This window comes from Nanorana parkeri, unplaced genomic scaffold (genome assembly GCF_000935625.1).
Source record: "Nanorana parkeri isolate BGI_ZX_2015 unplaced genomic scaffold, ASM93562v1 scaffold153, whole genome shotgun sequence".
Lineage (NCBI taxonomy): Eukaryota > Metazoa > Chordata > Amphibia > Anura > Dicroglossidae > Nanorana > Nanorana parkeri.
Window position 1 is genome coordinate 53,874 of NW_017306421.1, and position 16,622 is coordinate 70,495.

A 16,622-nucleotide genomic window follows, 5' to 3' on the forward strand; every position below is an offset into this window, starting at 1 on the left:
TCCTCCCCCCTTCCCTTCGTTAGCCGACAGAGCCACTTGTGGAAGGGGGGAGGAGCCTGGTGACGTCGCGGACATCGACGGAAGACCCGGAAGCCGACGGAGAGGTGAGTATGGATCAAAAGAACTTTGATCGATCAAAATAATTTTGATCGATCAAAAAAATTAACGATTAATCGAGGGATTAATCGTTAATTTCCGCAGCCCTATTTTAATTTTATGTATATATCACAACTAGACCATCGACTAGAAACTGAAATCAGCTTCTTCTCCCAAAATGAAAAGGAAGATAATTTCTACTGCAGTTAGAAATTTGGCTCCAATTTAATTTTGATGCTAACAATGACCAAATGGTCTAGTTAGATATATATGGCTAGTCAATTGCCTACAGATAAATAGAAATGTATACTTTACCAAAAATTGAAAAATCATTTGTCTGAGAGATGTCAACTTTGTGTCAGTGTAGGGACAGGAGATGTTCAGGTCCTCTTTGGTTCAGTTCCCCTGGTCAGCCCGTCAATCGGCTTCAGATCTCTCCCTCCGGTGTCTATGTACGTCCACCTGTATATTCTTTCTTTTTTTCAGTCTTTCTGTTCTCCTCACTCCTAACTTTCTCCTAACTTTTATCACCCCAAAAATGTGGGCGGAGATCGCTTATCTCATGCTGATTATGACGTCAGGATGGTATCACTTTTCTAAAAACTTTCCCTGCAATTACCTAAAGGGGCAGTATTGGACTAGAAATAATTTTGGACTTTTCCTTAAAATTCCAATATTATGCCATGAGATGACCTCTGACCTAAGCCTTGAACAAAACCCTAAATTTAACAGGGCGGTCTGTTCTGTAGAAGAACCTGTCCGACTTTAGAGATGACTGTCTCTATAGAGAAGACTGTCTCTTTAAGAGATGTATAGCTTTTAGAAAGTCTGAACAACAACAATTACATTTTCTTCCAAATACCTTGAGAATGAAGTAATTTGTACTGACACAGTGGTTACTCACATTCTTTCACTAATACAAAATAACACTATACCCAACATAATTATTTGTACTTTGTACCATATTAATAATATATACTAATTTGTTTCAATGAGTACAACCAAAACTAATAATACAATTGAAATGATTGCTAATACAATTTCTTTCAAATAATAAGTAACTTTTATAATGAGCTCTTTTTCCAGTAATGAGAAAAGAAAAGAAAATCATAGTCTCTTTTGTTCTTTGTTAATCTTGAGACATGGCAATTCCATCAATCTCATTCTAACACAGTCTGGTATCATGGTCAGTCCTTATCTCATCGTTGCTGTCTGTAACCACCGCAATTTACAACCTGGGAATGTATGTGGTAAGGCTCTAAGAATCGCTGATGTTAGAGCCTTTGTCCAGAAACCATGAACTCCCATTCACCTTATATACTGATAGAAGAGATAGAACAAAGATGGCTTCCAGGATGCCCATGTTACAATATGTAGAACAATATGTATAGGCCTTACATTTTCATTCCTTAGCCCCAATAGTTCTGACAGTTCTTGATTTATATTGAGTACCAAAGAACAGTGCAGTGCCTTTGTATGCCTTTGATATTGCAGTGGGGGCCACACACATGACATCACAAGCACAAGGACATCATAAAGATTATTTTGTGTAAAGCATTGACGTAGCTGACAACTATTGTAAGAATTATTTTGTTTGTGTACATTGCAGATCCGTGTGTGTCTGAAACTGAACAGGGCAATTTTTCTGCAACAGTAAATTGCCAATATCTGCATATGCCATTTTCTTTCTTGTTTTTTGTCATTTTGTTGGTACAAATGTCTGCACAATGTTTCACTTTTTGCAACAATAAATATCAATTTAATACTGTGGCCTTTTGTGTAATAAGCAAATAATTCACAACTCCCAGAGAGACTGTTATGCTACCTTGTGTGTGTGTGTGTGTGTGTGTGTGTGTGGTTATATAACCAGTGCCTGTTAGCTCAGTTATTAATTAGCTGCCAAGCTGTAAGAGGTTGCATCATGTGGCTGTGCCCTTGTATTCTCAGTAATTGCAGCGGATGGCTGCCAAAGAATAAGATGGTCAATCTGACTGCATGCAGATTAATGTCAGTGTGTGGAAGCTATTGTATCTGCCATAAGCAGGGACAGATCTCATTGCCAGAAATTGGGATCTGTGTGTCTATGGTTGTCTAGCAAACCAGTCAGCTGACAAACTGCACACGGTGGCATTTACCCTGAGAATTATGAACCTGGTGTGTGTGTATTTGGGGGCAGCAGGAAAGGTGGTTGCTCAAGGGTTCAAGCTGACAGGATAGCTTGGGGGAATCTCAGAAGCTTGGGAATCACCTAGCTGCTACACAGCCCTAAGAGTGCACCAGACTGTATGCAAGATTTTAATTTGCTTGTGTGTCCAACGAGCTAGATTTTGGAGAAGTCGCCCTCTAGTGGTGGCTGGCATTATTGCAGGCTTTGATAACTGTCTCTCAACCTTGTTCTACCTCTCCAAAACAAGCTCAGTCCTCATCCCTCTTTTTCCAAAGGAGGATCTTGCTCCAGTTAGCAAGTCACTGTGGACATGATCTCTTGACAGAAGCCCTCCCAGATCAGATTAAATAGCAAGATCATTCAGAGGCTGAAATGCTCTGGCCTCCTTGTCCAGGCACAGATTGCAGTCCAGGGAAAAATATTATTCCCCCCACCATGGCAGAAGACATAGTTCCAGAGCACCTTCATGTCACAGATACTCGCCATTTAGGTAATATTTAGGCCATCCTCATCTTGGTTCCTGTTCAGAAGGTTGCTGGTCCTGTCCAACAAGGCCCTTCCAGGGAAAACTGTTTTTGAATAGAGACAGAGAAGCAGATAAGCAGCATGTAGCCTCTCTATTAAGGCGAGTATTCTAAGAATAGGATTTTTCGAAGCCTGATCAAGCTCCAGGCTCATCACAGTCTCATCTTTCCAGACCTCAAGCACAAGCTCCTAAGGAGCATGTGCAAAGAGATACTCAGAACGATTCCAGGTCCAACAACTTAAGTAAGCATCCCTTTAATGAGGAAGGAGATAGGGTTTTGTCTGCTCCCTTTTTTAACCAAATATTAGATGAGTATGAGAAGCACCTCTGTGGGAAGATGAAGAAGAAAAATTAATATGTTTCCATTAATAGATGGGAAACAGAATATCATCACATGGGAATGAAACAAAATGGATAAGATGTAATCCTTGTAAATAACTTCCACAAACTATATCCATTATGAAGGAAAGCACACCACTCCTCATTGATGCAGTCTTAATGAAGCTGGCAAGGCATATTACTTTACCACTGGAGGTGGCGGCGGAGCTTGCAAACCAGCAGTGGCACTTTCCTCCATTTTGAGGGCTCAGGAAGTGTGGGTTGAATGGGTGTAAGAGGTTGTATCAAATAATCTCTTCATCAGATCAGCATCAAGGATTATGATGGGTTTAGCCACTGCTAAGAGAACCATGTGGCTAAAGCTATGAATGGCGGACTTGGCCTCCAAGCAAGCCTAGTGCAGAATCTAATTTTAGGGTCAGTCCCTGTATTGGAAAAAAAACTGATATCACCATATCAAAAGCAACTGGAAGGAAGTCTAGCTTTATCCTCAAGACCGTCATCTATTGAGGCAGAAAATACCACAACTCAAGTACCCAAGATAGAAAGAAAATTAAAGAAATTAAAAGACCCTGGAAGAACTCTCAGGCCTCCTTTAGAAAGTCCGGAAAGGCTACTGCTTCAGCCAGATAGGGTTCACATATGTCCTTTTGTCGCTATCCAAATTTGCCATGTAGGAACCAGGTTTTCAAGGTTTCAGCAGATTTGGGTAGACTACATACAACCAAGAAATTCACTTCTCCCAGTAGATTTAAGAGATGCTTAATTCCATATTCCCATCAAGTCTTCCTGTGCTTCATGATAGGGAAAAATTATTTTCAATTTACTTGTTCACCGTTCGGTCTGACAACATTCCTTAGAGTGTTCACCAATGTGATTTTGCCACTGGATGCTTTTTTAGGAGAAAATAATATTTGTCTTTTCCATTATTTTTATAACAGCCTGCTGTTAAACCAGTAGGGAGATACCCTCACATTTCACAGGGAGATAGTACTACAAATGCTAAAAAAAATTGTCTGGATGGTGAATATGGACAGGAACCATCTTACCCCTTCTAAAGAAGGGGCTCACCTGAATACAAGCACAATTAATACATTACAGATACCAGTAATCAAAAATCAAATTCACTTAACCCTAGGCATGACCTTCCTTCATGCTTCACAATGCTAAGGGGTAGTTGGTACCATTGTCTCAGTATCATTGATAGTCATATGAGCACATTGCATAATCTGCCTGTTACGACAATTCCCCCTGGGGGTGATGCAGACTTGCCCATTTCTAAGAGTCTAGGCACCAGCCAATTTTCACCAGAGCTCCTGATGGTGAAGATGGGTTTCGCTGCGTGCTAGTACCAGATCGTAGCCCACGGGATCCCCTGACCAGTGAATGAGCAGGGAATAAGGGGGCTACGAGATGGAGATAACCACCAGGGAGTGACTGAAGAATGGTTGAATCCAGTCAGACGTCAGCAACGGGCAAAGAGAGAAATCAGGACAATATGGGTTGGCAATTGACAAGGCCGAAGAACCGAGATCAGGACAATACAGGCTGACAACGATTTAATGACCGAGAACAAATGTGGGTCCTGAGGTTACACAGGTTGAGAACCACTGCTCTAGAGTATGCCCTAGTATTATTTTAATTTTTCTTCATTCCTGTAGCAAAAAATATTATTCTGAACTTTAAGGGTACAAAACACATCAAAATATGCATGTACTAAGAAAAGTTTATTTTCCTCTGACAAGTGTACACTTTAATGTTTGCTACTGTGGTTTGGCCCTCTCTGAACTGTTAGTTGCCACTATCAAAATAATCCTGATGGTTGCTATTTAGTGCTGTATGCAATTCAATATCTGCACAATCTGAAGGGGGGGCACAGGATCCATCTAATTCCATGACGAATACTTCATTAATGTCTGTATTTTATTGGTATTTCATTGATATGCCGACACCAGATTTGTCTCCGGTGTACCTAAGCGCTGGAAAACTGAGACCTAAGTCCAGGGCCCGTTGCCCTAAACAGGGCAGCGTAGTACTCCAATAGTTTTCTGGGTCAGCAGTGATGTGTGGTGCTGCAAATGCAAAGCTTATGTTCCATAATGCAAAGCCATCAGGCTTCATTCTTGCAAGTACACAGCTTTTCTTGTAAGATTTATGGAGAATAGCCCAGCCATGTGGATTGCCGTGTAGTCCAGCATAGCCCACAGCTCCTGGACCGGTTAGCCCACTGTTACAAGTACATTTATTAGTTAAGGCACTTGTGCCATTTACAACTTGTCTGTGAAGATTCTCATTTGTCTGGGTTGTGTTATAGCTAGTAGTAGTTGGCCACATTAAACTGTTTTTTTAATTCTGAGGACATTTCAGCACTAATCCAAGTGTCTTTATAACACTCATTTTGATTTCCTTTCTAATGGAGCACTTGAAGTATTGAAGCATTAAAATGCTGATCCAGCCCTCAACGTAAACTACAGCTTATTATCAGATAATGTAAATAAATATACGTTATCAACTACATCAAACTGAGTAAGTATCTGTCACTGAGCACTCCCAGCTATCTCAATGCAAGTTTATAAATAGTTCTGACCTACTCTCAGTAACGACAGGTGTGTCACAGAACATAGATTTCCGGCTCAGGTCACACATGAAATTGAAGCACAATGATAATAGGACTATAGCTTGTAGCAAACACTTTCACAAATGTGCACTGAGGATGTGAAAGCAGTATTTTGAAAAGCAGCTGTGCTCCACTTTTCTTACAGTTCTCATAAACCAACTCCCCATCTCAAGGATAATATGCTCTATGTGTTACTTATCTTCTAATAGATTTTTTCACTGCAGTGGTTCAGCAAAGATGCAGTTTGCACTGTAAAATAGAGAGATACTAAACACGCAACAGTATGTGAAGCATATGAGCACATCTGTAACGTGTCACTCTGCTTCATCAGCTTCTTTGGGGGTCCCTAGGTGACATTAGGGGTCTAAAAGACCCTTAATGTCTCCATAAAGAGGACCTGTCACTGTATATTTGCTATCAGCTTCCTAGGGGGATTCTTAGCTCCCTATGTGATAGCAATAAAGTTAAGTGTAAAAAGAAATTTAAGGCAAATCTAAAAAACAATTGTAAAAAAACAAACATTTTTTCACCCCATGTGCACACAATAAAAATGTAAACATGTGTCAGGCGAGCCTACGTGCAAAAACAATGATTGTTGTGGTTCATTTTATGGTTGTTTTTTGTGATTTTGCAGCTGCATGGAATTTCAAGGCTTGACATGTTTGGTGCCTATTTACCTGACGTGACCCCGTCTTTTATAGTTATAAAATAAAGCGAGAAAAAATATTTTTTCAGAATTTTTGGTACTTTTGTCTTTATATGGTATAAGATAACCCCCCGTGGTGATTTAAATACCACCAAAAGAAAGCTCTATCTGTCCAGAAAAAAATGCTATAAAATTCATTTCAGTACAGCGTTGTATGACTGAATAAATGTCAAAGTACCGCAGCGCTGAATACTGAAAAATGGCCTGGACAGGAAGGGGGTTTAACACCCTGGTTTTATCAAAACTGGAGCAGACAAAATCTGGCAACTGCTCCAAAGTCTCTCTACTCCAGTTTTGATAAATCCCCCTCACTGTATTTATAAAACACATTTGGTGTCCACGTTTGACCATGTATTCACACTACAGTCATACTGGACACTGTTCACTGGACATCTGCATTTTCCATTGTTAAGTGGGAAATACTGGTCTCAGTGACATCTCCCAATCAGTTTAATTTCAATGATTTACCATTGACACCCACAGAGACCTGCCATACTCCATCATTCTTGCTCATCATCACACACATTCGACTTAGCTGAAAATCCTCCTTTGCATATGCCAATATTAATCTATTATAACATCAAGTTGTCTTTTCTTTTAGTCAGGGAAATATGAAATACTGCATATGAATATTAGACAGCCTTTTATCCAGCTAGCAAGTCGAGCCTTAGAAGTCCAGCCACCTTTTCATATCATTACATGTGCTGTGATTAAACTGATCAATCAGACCAGTGAATCACCCCTAATCAGATGTCTCATTTGGAGGTCTCTGTCAGACAAAGGGATCGGCAAAGCAAGCAGTGCCTACTGTGCCGTCTATTTAAATAACCAGTGACTCTATGGGAATCCTTTGTCATGTATTAAATGTTTGTTTGTAAGACAAAGTTTGTTTAAACATAGTTGGAAAAACAAATACAAACAATTTAAAAACAAATGAACTGTTAAAAACTACCATTATACTGACCCAAACTACTGTTCTACATACAGTACATTATTGGTCAACTTAGCTTTCATTATACAACCATTATACAACTATTTCTAAGCTGCTCAATAAGCTGACTTCTATATAGTGGACATAAGAAGTCCATTTAGATAAGATTTTTTTCTGGTTCAGAAGTCTTGAAATTATAATCTTTCTGTTCAGATAAAAAAAATCATAGAAATCTATTTGAAGTTTTTTTGTTTGTTTGTTTTTGAAGTTCACTGGTGCGTGCATCATTACAAAAACCCCTGTGAAGAAAAAAAAGTGAAAAGTAAAATCACGAGTGAAAAGCAGGAATCACAAACGAAAATACCAAAGTTTCGGGGCCGCACAGGGTCTCTTCATCAGGGTGACAATGTGACAAGTGACTACATGAAGTCCATCCACCTTTATCTTTGAGTGGGAGAGGTAATAGTATCTCGTTAAGCAATAATATTGTTCCTATCCACCTTCCTTGCCCCCTGGGGAGTTTAGGGATATTATGGCCCTCTTTTTTGGAGAACGTAAAAAGAAAAGTAAAAAAACTAATAAAAAGGAATAGTTTATACTAACCAATCAACACATCTTTTGCCATTATATTAGCTGAGATGACTTTTATCTGGCTGCTATAAGGTACTGGTCTTAATCCTATTTACCTTCCACTACCCCCAAAATTCAAAGATCACACTTCAATGTCATGTAACTTTGTCTAGCCCACTGCACCCTACTTTTGCCCAGTGAAATGCATGTGCCTCTGTATGCGGTTTGCATTTACAAAATACACCCCAGATTTCAAGGACATCTTCGGTCACCTGGTCACCAAAAGTAAGAACAGGCTGAATTTGAGTCAAACTCATCCCTACTCTTTGTTAAAGAAAAACTAAATTTGTTATGGGTTTTTGTTTTTAGTACATTTTTATAGTTTTAAAATAGTGTTTTATAGGGATGCACAGATACTTTTTGAGTACCAGTCACTGGCGGAACTACCAGGGTTGCAGCGGTCGCAATTGCGACCGTGCCCTGGCATTCCGCCACTTGGGGGGGCCCAGCAAGGAAGAAGGGGGCCCCCGAGTTTGTACCGCTCCTATCCTGCAAGGCCACCATCAGGGGGGTACATCCACTGAAGTTGTAAGGGGCCCAGGTGGCCGGGCTCCAAGCTATAACTTTTTATTATGAAATGATGACTAGTACAATTTGGCATGTCCCGAGCCCCCCCTGCCCGCTATTGGAACCTTCCTCAGACGTGCGTGCAGGGGGCGGAGCTTGCTTTCCCTGGGCAGAAGCGTCGGAGAATGTGGCTGAAGAGGAGCTGCAGGTCGGCTGTCTGGAGGAAATGTAAGTGTTTCCCTGCAGACAGAGTCCCCGGGGATGTGCTAGAGACTGGGGGGGGGAGAGAAAGTGAGGGAGAAAGATCGACCAACGCTGAGAGCTTCTCTGCACTGGTTGGTCGATCTCTCTCATGCTTCCCTTCTTCGTCTGAGCATCGGTCTGTGTGTGTTTCTCACTCTTTCCCCCCCTCCTCCTCTCAGAGAAGGGGGGGAGTGTATTTGAGAAGTGTTCTGTCTTGTCAGATGAAGGGATATGTTATGCATCACTATAAGCTGTTCTCTGTCTACTTTGGGCTGACACCTGAATTTTTTTTTCCTTTATGTAAGAATGAGAAGCCCAGACCCTGCACACTGTGCTGAAATGTCTTTAAATTAGAGAAATGGATTATATTAGGGGATATTACACTGTAATGTTCCCTAATATAATCTATTTCTCTATCCCAGCTTCGGATAACATTTTGCATTTACTTTGTATTGCCTGACGCCCGGGACATGCAGTTCCAGGCGCCAGGCGAGTGGTTTCTTCTCTTGGTTCAGCTCAGCTGTGGGCAAGCAGCCGGGTTTAAGTTTTGAATCTGTGCAACCCTAGTGTTTTATATCATATATATTTATATATAGTTGTGTATATAAAAAGCCTTTGTTGTACAAATAATACATGACAAAGGATTCCCAGAGCAGTATAGCTTAGCTAAACAGACAACAAAGAAAGCATTTGTTTTACTTTGCAAGTAGAGGCAATGGGTGGAAAAGTCATTGTCTCCTTACACTACAAAAGACGGAGAGTTACACAAAGAATTCAATGTATTTCTGTAGACATGTGCGATTTGTTTCGTTCCGAAACGAACTTCGGACGTATTTTCGGAAAAATCGGATGAATTACAGATATAACGAATGCAAACGAATCCGAATTTCCGTTTTCATTAGCGGTAGTTCGTTTCGTTTTCGTTTCTTATTCATTTCTTTCTTTGTTTGTTGCAGCAAAGTGACATTAGAGAAGGAGAAAAACTTTTTTTCCCCCCTAAAATGTCCGAATTCCGAATCCGAAATAACACAAAATCCGAATCCAAACCAAAACGCAACTAAACTCATTTTTTACCAGTGCACATATCTAATTTCCTGTATATAGTACCAACAGTATTATGTCTCTGCCATACACATACACTTAGAAGGTCCTATTTGAGAGTAACGTAAAAAAAAACAAAGTACCTTAATGTCAAGAAACCAGGGGTGTCACCTCTCCTCGGGGCCGACGGGTACGGTGTAGAGCACGGGGGCTCCTTCGGCCTGGCAGAACTCCTGGTGTCAGGGTTGCAGGTGCGCATGCGCAAAATGTGCGGCGAACAGGCTGCACGCTCATGCACTGGGGCCCGCGCGTACCATGCCTGCGCCCGTTAGGACCATCAGGTGTGGGCCTTGCTGGGGGAGGTTCCCAGCACGCACCTTCCATATCTCTCACCCTGCCATTGGCCATTGAACAGAGAAGCCTCCTTGTTACCTCTGGTGACCAAGTGGTGGTCTTACTCCCACTGGCTATAAAATCCTGGTCAGAGCCCTGGATTTTTGCTGAGTTATTCTACCTCTATGGTGCGATTGTATATAGATGGGTGTGCAGCGCTCGGGGTCACCAATGGGTGAACTATCAAATACGTAATAAAGTGTTACCAAAAAACGTGTAATCAAAAAAATATATAGGTGTTTGCAACCGTTATTAACATACTAAAGAGTTAGCCATTGAAATAATAAATAGATGAATACCAAATTTCACTTCGTGCAAAAGTGTATTAAATTAATTATGCCTTATTATGAAATTCCTTGTTGCCATAATTATGCCATAATAAGGCATAATTAATCAACGTACGAGTACGGACACCCGCACGGACGACAGCTTTAGAGGGGTGACACCAAAATGGCTGACAGTCACCCCCTGAAAAGTTGGACACTAAGTCATAGACCGAGAGCCCAACTGCAGCACGAGAGAGATGGGGACCTGGCGGCATGCCTTATCCTGCCAGATAAACATCCTTCCTTTCTTTATACGACATCCATCACGTGCGTGATGACGGCCTGCGCGTGCATAATAACGTCACGCATGTGTATGATGAGGATGTCCCAACGGGCGACAACTGGTGGCCGCACCGGGTGACACACCCAGTCTGGAAACACCGGTGTGTGACATATAACAGCATGGCTGCTTCATCATTGGTCCAGCATCTTCATATAGTGGGGGGAAGGAGTCTATAGGACTGTGTAAACTCTGACAATTCAGTCTGGAGCTTACGCAGGGCTTTATTTCCCCTGTCCTGGCAGCCATAAGGAGCAGTACTAGAGTAAGCAAATGTAAATTGTATATGGCACTGGAAGGGGAAAAGAAGAGGGAAAAAAAAAAAAGTAGGCCCCAGTGAGATTTGAACTCACGACCCCTGGTTTACAAGACCAGTGCTCTAACCCCTGAGCTATGGAGCCTGTGTTGTAGCTTTAGTGCTCATACCTGCTGAGCTATGGTGCATGTGTCCACACCCATGTTTGTCATACATGATAGCTATTCAAACCCAGCTAGTAACTACCGTATTTGTTTATCAAATAAGCACACTGTAGAATGTAGACATAAATGAATATAACGCTCAGCAATTATCAATAAATTATTGTATGTATTTTTAAATGCAAGCTGTGTAGGTACTTGAATTTGACCTGTATGATGTTCTTGCGGTTCCTGTACAACAGGGTTGGAGTGTGAGAGGAAGAAATAGAACAAGGAGCTTAGCAGTTCATGTGCTAACAAGAAGCATGCTGATAGAAGGATAAAGCAGAGTGCTAGAGAGATGTGCATATGACTGTGCTGCATCCCCTTTCACTGTCCATTCACAGGCAAGGGGCAGGTAACGGGCAGGTTTGATTTAGAGGAAGTGGGTTACATTTTGATGGGCATCTTTTGGTGGAAAAGAAATACTGGGGTGAGAACTCTGTTTTGAACGTGAATACATGAATACTGAAAAAAATGCTTTTTAATTTATCTTTTAAAGGGTTATCCTAATTTTGGCTGGATTTTTGCTTTAAACGAATCAGTTTTTAATCACGTTTATGTAAAAAAACAAAACATAATATATAGAGTTCAGGGGTAAGGCTATGTCATGTAAAGCATAGTGTATAAAATGTAGGAGTCATGACTATGCATTGTGCAACATAAGGTATAACATGTAAGCTCAGGACTATGTTACATACAGCGTAGTGTATGGGGTGCAGGAGGGTGTAACATAGCAAACCTACTAAAGGCAATATATACACCACGCCCTTAGTGGTAATATATCGAAAAAGTAGCTGCAACCTTATAAATGTAATAATTAGGGATGAGGATCAGATTTGGTTTGAAGTTGAACAGGAGTTCACCCCAAACCCAGCTTGTAAGCAGTTCAGTGAATGGTCAAACTGGCCATATTTTGCATTTTTTCTAGGCAGCGTGGCTTTCTGACCAGGAGGCCGGGATGCGAGTCATGAAGGCAAAGCTTACCCCTCTTGCAAGCCATCTTATCCCCAATGTTGAGGGGACAAGAACCTCTTTCCCACATCCTGTCCCCAAAAGGGATATAGGGGTTTGTAGGGGGGACTTATAGGGATCTTGAAGCCATCTGTGGAAAGAGGGTACATTGTCATTCATGGTGAAAAAGTAAGAAAAAAACAAAAAACCCAAACCATGAAAAAAGTGCTTTATCCAAGAAAAAAAAAAATGTCTCAATATGCAATCCAGTGTCAGTCATGTTTTCCAGCCATGCAGATTCACGTCACTCATGATGACCCACCAAAGTGGCGATTTCATTTTTTGCATTGGTACATGTCCCCCATGTCAGTAGCCAGCAACCCGTGTCTTTTTTTTTTTTTTTTACAAAAGCTTGCAAAATTACCTTAAAAAAGGCCAGAACAAATTCAGCTCCCACTGACTTTATTGGGGCTAGGACCTATCTTCATGGTTAGTGGACCTTTTACTGGAGTACTCCGACTCTCCAGCAAACCGAAACACTAACATATATCACAGAAGCTGGGAGGGTTGGGGGTATGGAATCATCCTCCTCCCCCCACCTTCATATTCTCCTTTCCCCCAGAGAGCGATTATAACAGGAACCTGGTGGATGCCCTGGGGTCCAGCTACAGCCTTCGTGCTTCTGCTGGAAACCAAAGGGATAAGGGTATAGGCACAGTTGGTCAAAGCTGTGTTGTCTGTTGGTGTCTGATGTTGTGTGTAATGCAGATGGGGCACTTTCTCTCTGGCTATTGCCATCCTTATCAACATTAGCGAAAGGGATGTGTGGGCCACAGCTGCTACCTTGCCTAGGTCCCTGTTCTCCTTCAAATCCTTTTAGATTGTTAACTGTCACGGGCAGGGCCCTCCTTACTATCTTGTCTTGAATTGTATTGTAATTGTAATGTCTTGCTTATATTGTAAAGCTCTGCGCAAACTGTTGGCACTATAGAAATCCTGTATAATAATAATCCATTTATCCCCTACCCTCCTCTCTCCTCTCCAAATTGCAGCATACAGGACTTTTGTTGAATTCCTCACAAGGTAATGGGGTTCTATTGACAAATGATTTTCTTGCCCATATATTTTACCCAAACTGAAAAATGTGTGACACATACATCATGAATAGACTTAATTAAAAAATTAAAAACTAGGTTCCACCGAGATTTGAACTCGGATCACTGGATTCAAAGTCCAGAGTGCTAACCGTTACACCATGGAACAAAACATAGGAGGGAAATTCGTTTGGTACAAAAGGTCGAAAGAGGGGGTGAGGTTGATCCCCAAGTAGGGTAGCGAGGCCAACAACCATGAGAAAGGGAAAGTTGCTTTCAACATGTTCACTTGCTCAGGGGGAAGATTTATATTCAGAGCTAGAGACTTAGCCGTATTTATATAAAGCCCAGATACCTTTGCAAATCTATCGAGAGATGACATTACATTGGGTAACGTAGTCAATGGCTGCGTAAGAAACAGCAGTAAGTCATCTGCAAAAAGGGCACATTTGTGTTCTCCTGTTCCACATTGCACTCCTTTAATATTAAGATTCTCCCGTATAAAGATAGCTAGAGGCTCGATCGCCAACGCAAATAAAAAGGGGAAGTGGGGGCAACCCTGCCTAGTGCCTTTACATATTGGAATTGGGGCTGATTTAAATCCCTGCATTTTAATAGTAGCTGAAGGCAGGGTATACAGATTCCGAAGTAAGCTCGTAAACCTGATGCCGAACCCCCACTCTTCCAGTAGCGTAAAAAGGTAAGTCCAAGATATTGAGTCAAAGGCCTTTTGTAAGTCAATTGATAACAACAAGCCAGTGGCGTCTGACTTCCCGCCCCATCCAGACTTTAACAAAGATATTATATCGATTGCTCTACGAATTTGATCTGGCCCCTGTCTCCCTCTAATGAACCCCACTTGGTCTTTATGTATATAGGTAGCCAAAAATGAATTAATTCTATTAGCTAATACTTTCGTAAGCAATTTCAAATCGTTGTTTATCAAGGATATAGGTCTATAATTGGCTACTTCTCCTGGATCCTTATTAGGTTTAGGAATTAAACTTAAAAACGCCTCATTAATTTGCGGACTCAGGGGGTCGCCTTTACCAATAGCTGTAAACAGAGATTCAAGATGGGGTAACAGTATCTCTTCGAATTTCTTATAGTAACCGGCTGAAAAACTATCTGGCCCAGGAGCAGAAGATATTTTTGTCTGTTTGATAGCTTGTTTAATTTCAGATTGAGTGACTGGTTCTTCCAGTAAGGCTATATGTTCAGGATCTAAACTAGGGAGTGTCACAGATCTTAGAAATTGCTGTATTATCAGTTTAGAGGAAGTATAGGTGTTGGCGTATAATCGAGTATAGAAAGATTCAAACTCCTGGACTACCACTTTAGGGTTATGTGAATATGTCCCACTCGCACATCTTATTTTAGGGATCGAATAATTATGCAGTTTAGTAGCTAGTTTGACAGCTAGTAGGTGGCCAGCTTTGTCCCCGTGGGAGTAGAATTTATGATGAGACCAACGAAGGCTCCTGTCCGCCACTGCCGTAAGGGCTAAATTTATCGACAAACAAGTTTGATCAATACGGTCTCGAAGGTCCTTCGTTGGCTTACGTTTGTGTGCGTGGGACAGGACAAGCATCTCCCCCTCTAATTTAGAAATATGTAACGTCCGTTGACGTTTCTTACGCGTAGCAATAGAAATAAAGTGCCCTCTTAAAGTTGCCTTATGGGCTTCCCAATTAGTGATGGGCGAGGAAACTGAAGGGGTATTAATTCTAAAATACTCAGTAAGGAGGGCTTGAACTTCCACTATCACCCCCGGATCACTCAGTAGTGAGTCATTGAGTCTCCAATGGAATTGTCCCCGAACAGATTGGGCCAATGAAGTAGTCATTACCATAAGTGAATGATGTGACCATTATCTGACCAATCTTATGCCTACCAGCATCTGAGGTGAAACAAAAATATGATCTATACGAGCATAAGTGGTGTGGGCATGCGAAAAGTGAGTGTAATACCTCATGGAGGGATTACATTCATGCCATGCATCCACTAGGTAGTGCGAATGAAGAAGCTTTGCCAACCTTAATCCACATTTAGAGGGATATTTCAACTTGGACCCCTTTGGGTGAGATTTATCTAGTTTGAGATCCAAAGCTAAATTTGAATCCCCAGCTAGTATTACTGTCCCCTCAATGTGAGGAGACAGTGTAGTCAAAAGATGGGTAAAAAAAGGGATTTGTGCTGAGTTGGGGGCATAGTAAGAAATAATCATAAAGAGATGGTCCCCAATAAAACCCTTCGCCAACAAATAGCGCCCTCCGGGATCCTTTATTTCCAATTGTAATCTGAATAAGACGTGCCTAGCAAATAAGATGGCTACCGCCTTAGATTTATCTGCCGCATTAGCCAAATAGTATTGAGTATAATGTTTATGTATAAACGATGGATTATAACTATTTGGGAAGTGCGTTTCCTGGAGGCAAAGTACATCTATTTTTTGGGAGAAATAATGATTGAAAGCCATTTGCCGTTTAACAGGCGAGTTTAGGCCTTGAATGACATATAGATTTAAAGGATATTTCAATACAAGGACAATAATGTAATATATTGTAGTTAACCAGCTCTTAGTTGTGGTGTCTGCATTTGTTTTCATTTCTCAGACTAGGAATATTTTCAGGAAGTAAAATCATAAACAAAGTTATCTGCCTTTCAAGCCACCTTCTGCAGACTGCCCGCATCCCCAGGTAATAGAAATAGAGAAGACCCTGTTTTAGTCTAAATCAGAACAACAGCCTGTGACAATTGAAACTCTCAGCCTCACCATGCGCAGTGATGTATTTTGGGTTTGTGCTGCCCTAGGCAAGACTAAACCCGAGCACCCCTCCCCCCCATCCCTAATCTAAATTAGTCCCACCCCTTCCTGTTTTGTTTTAGACATTTTGTATAACCTGTCAGTCGCGGGATACAGCGCACACGGTGTATCTAGATTCTGACAGGTTGCGCTATCAACGTAGCATGACGCTCTGGTTCTACCTTTGGAATTTGCCAACTTCTCTATTCCTGGTTTGATGGGCTCCCTAGTTCTGCAGCTACAATACCCTTCTCTACTGCCCTGCCATGCTGTGCTGGTCTCCAGTTCTGCAGCTGCAACACCGATCTTCTGCCTTCATATGCTGGGCCCTCCAATTCTGCAGTTACCAATCTTCTGCCTTGGCCGCTGGGCTCTGTAGCTTGCCCCGCTCTAGAGACATAACCCGAAACAGAGCTTATAGGCTGCACTTCCCCGGACCCACCACCACGGAGGTGCCGATGAGCACGATGACCATCTGGATCTCAGCACTGGGGGTCCTGCGGAAGCTTC

General features: G+C 41.6%; 2 non-coding genes across 2 annotated transcripts; both read right to left on the reverse strand.

Annotated features, from left to right (window-relative positions):
- Positions 1–11,130: 11,130 nt before the first annotated feature.
- TRNAT-UGU lies at positions 11,131–11,203 on the reverse strand. The gene has a single exon. It is a non-coding gene; the product is annotated as a tRNA-Thr (tRNA).
- Positions 11,204–13,403: 2,200 nt separating this feature from the next.
- Positions 13,404–13,475, reverse strand: TRNAQ-UUG. The gene has a single exon. It is a non-coding gene; the product is annotated as a tRNA-Gln (tRNA).
- Between the last annotated feature and the right edge of the window lie 3,147 nt (positions 13,476–16,622).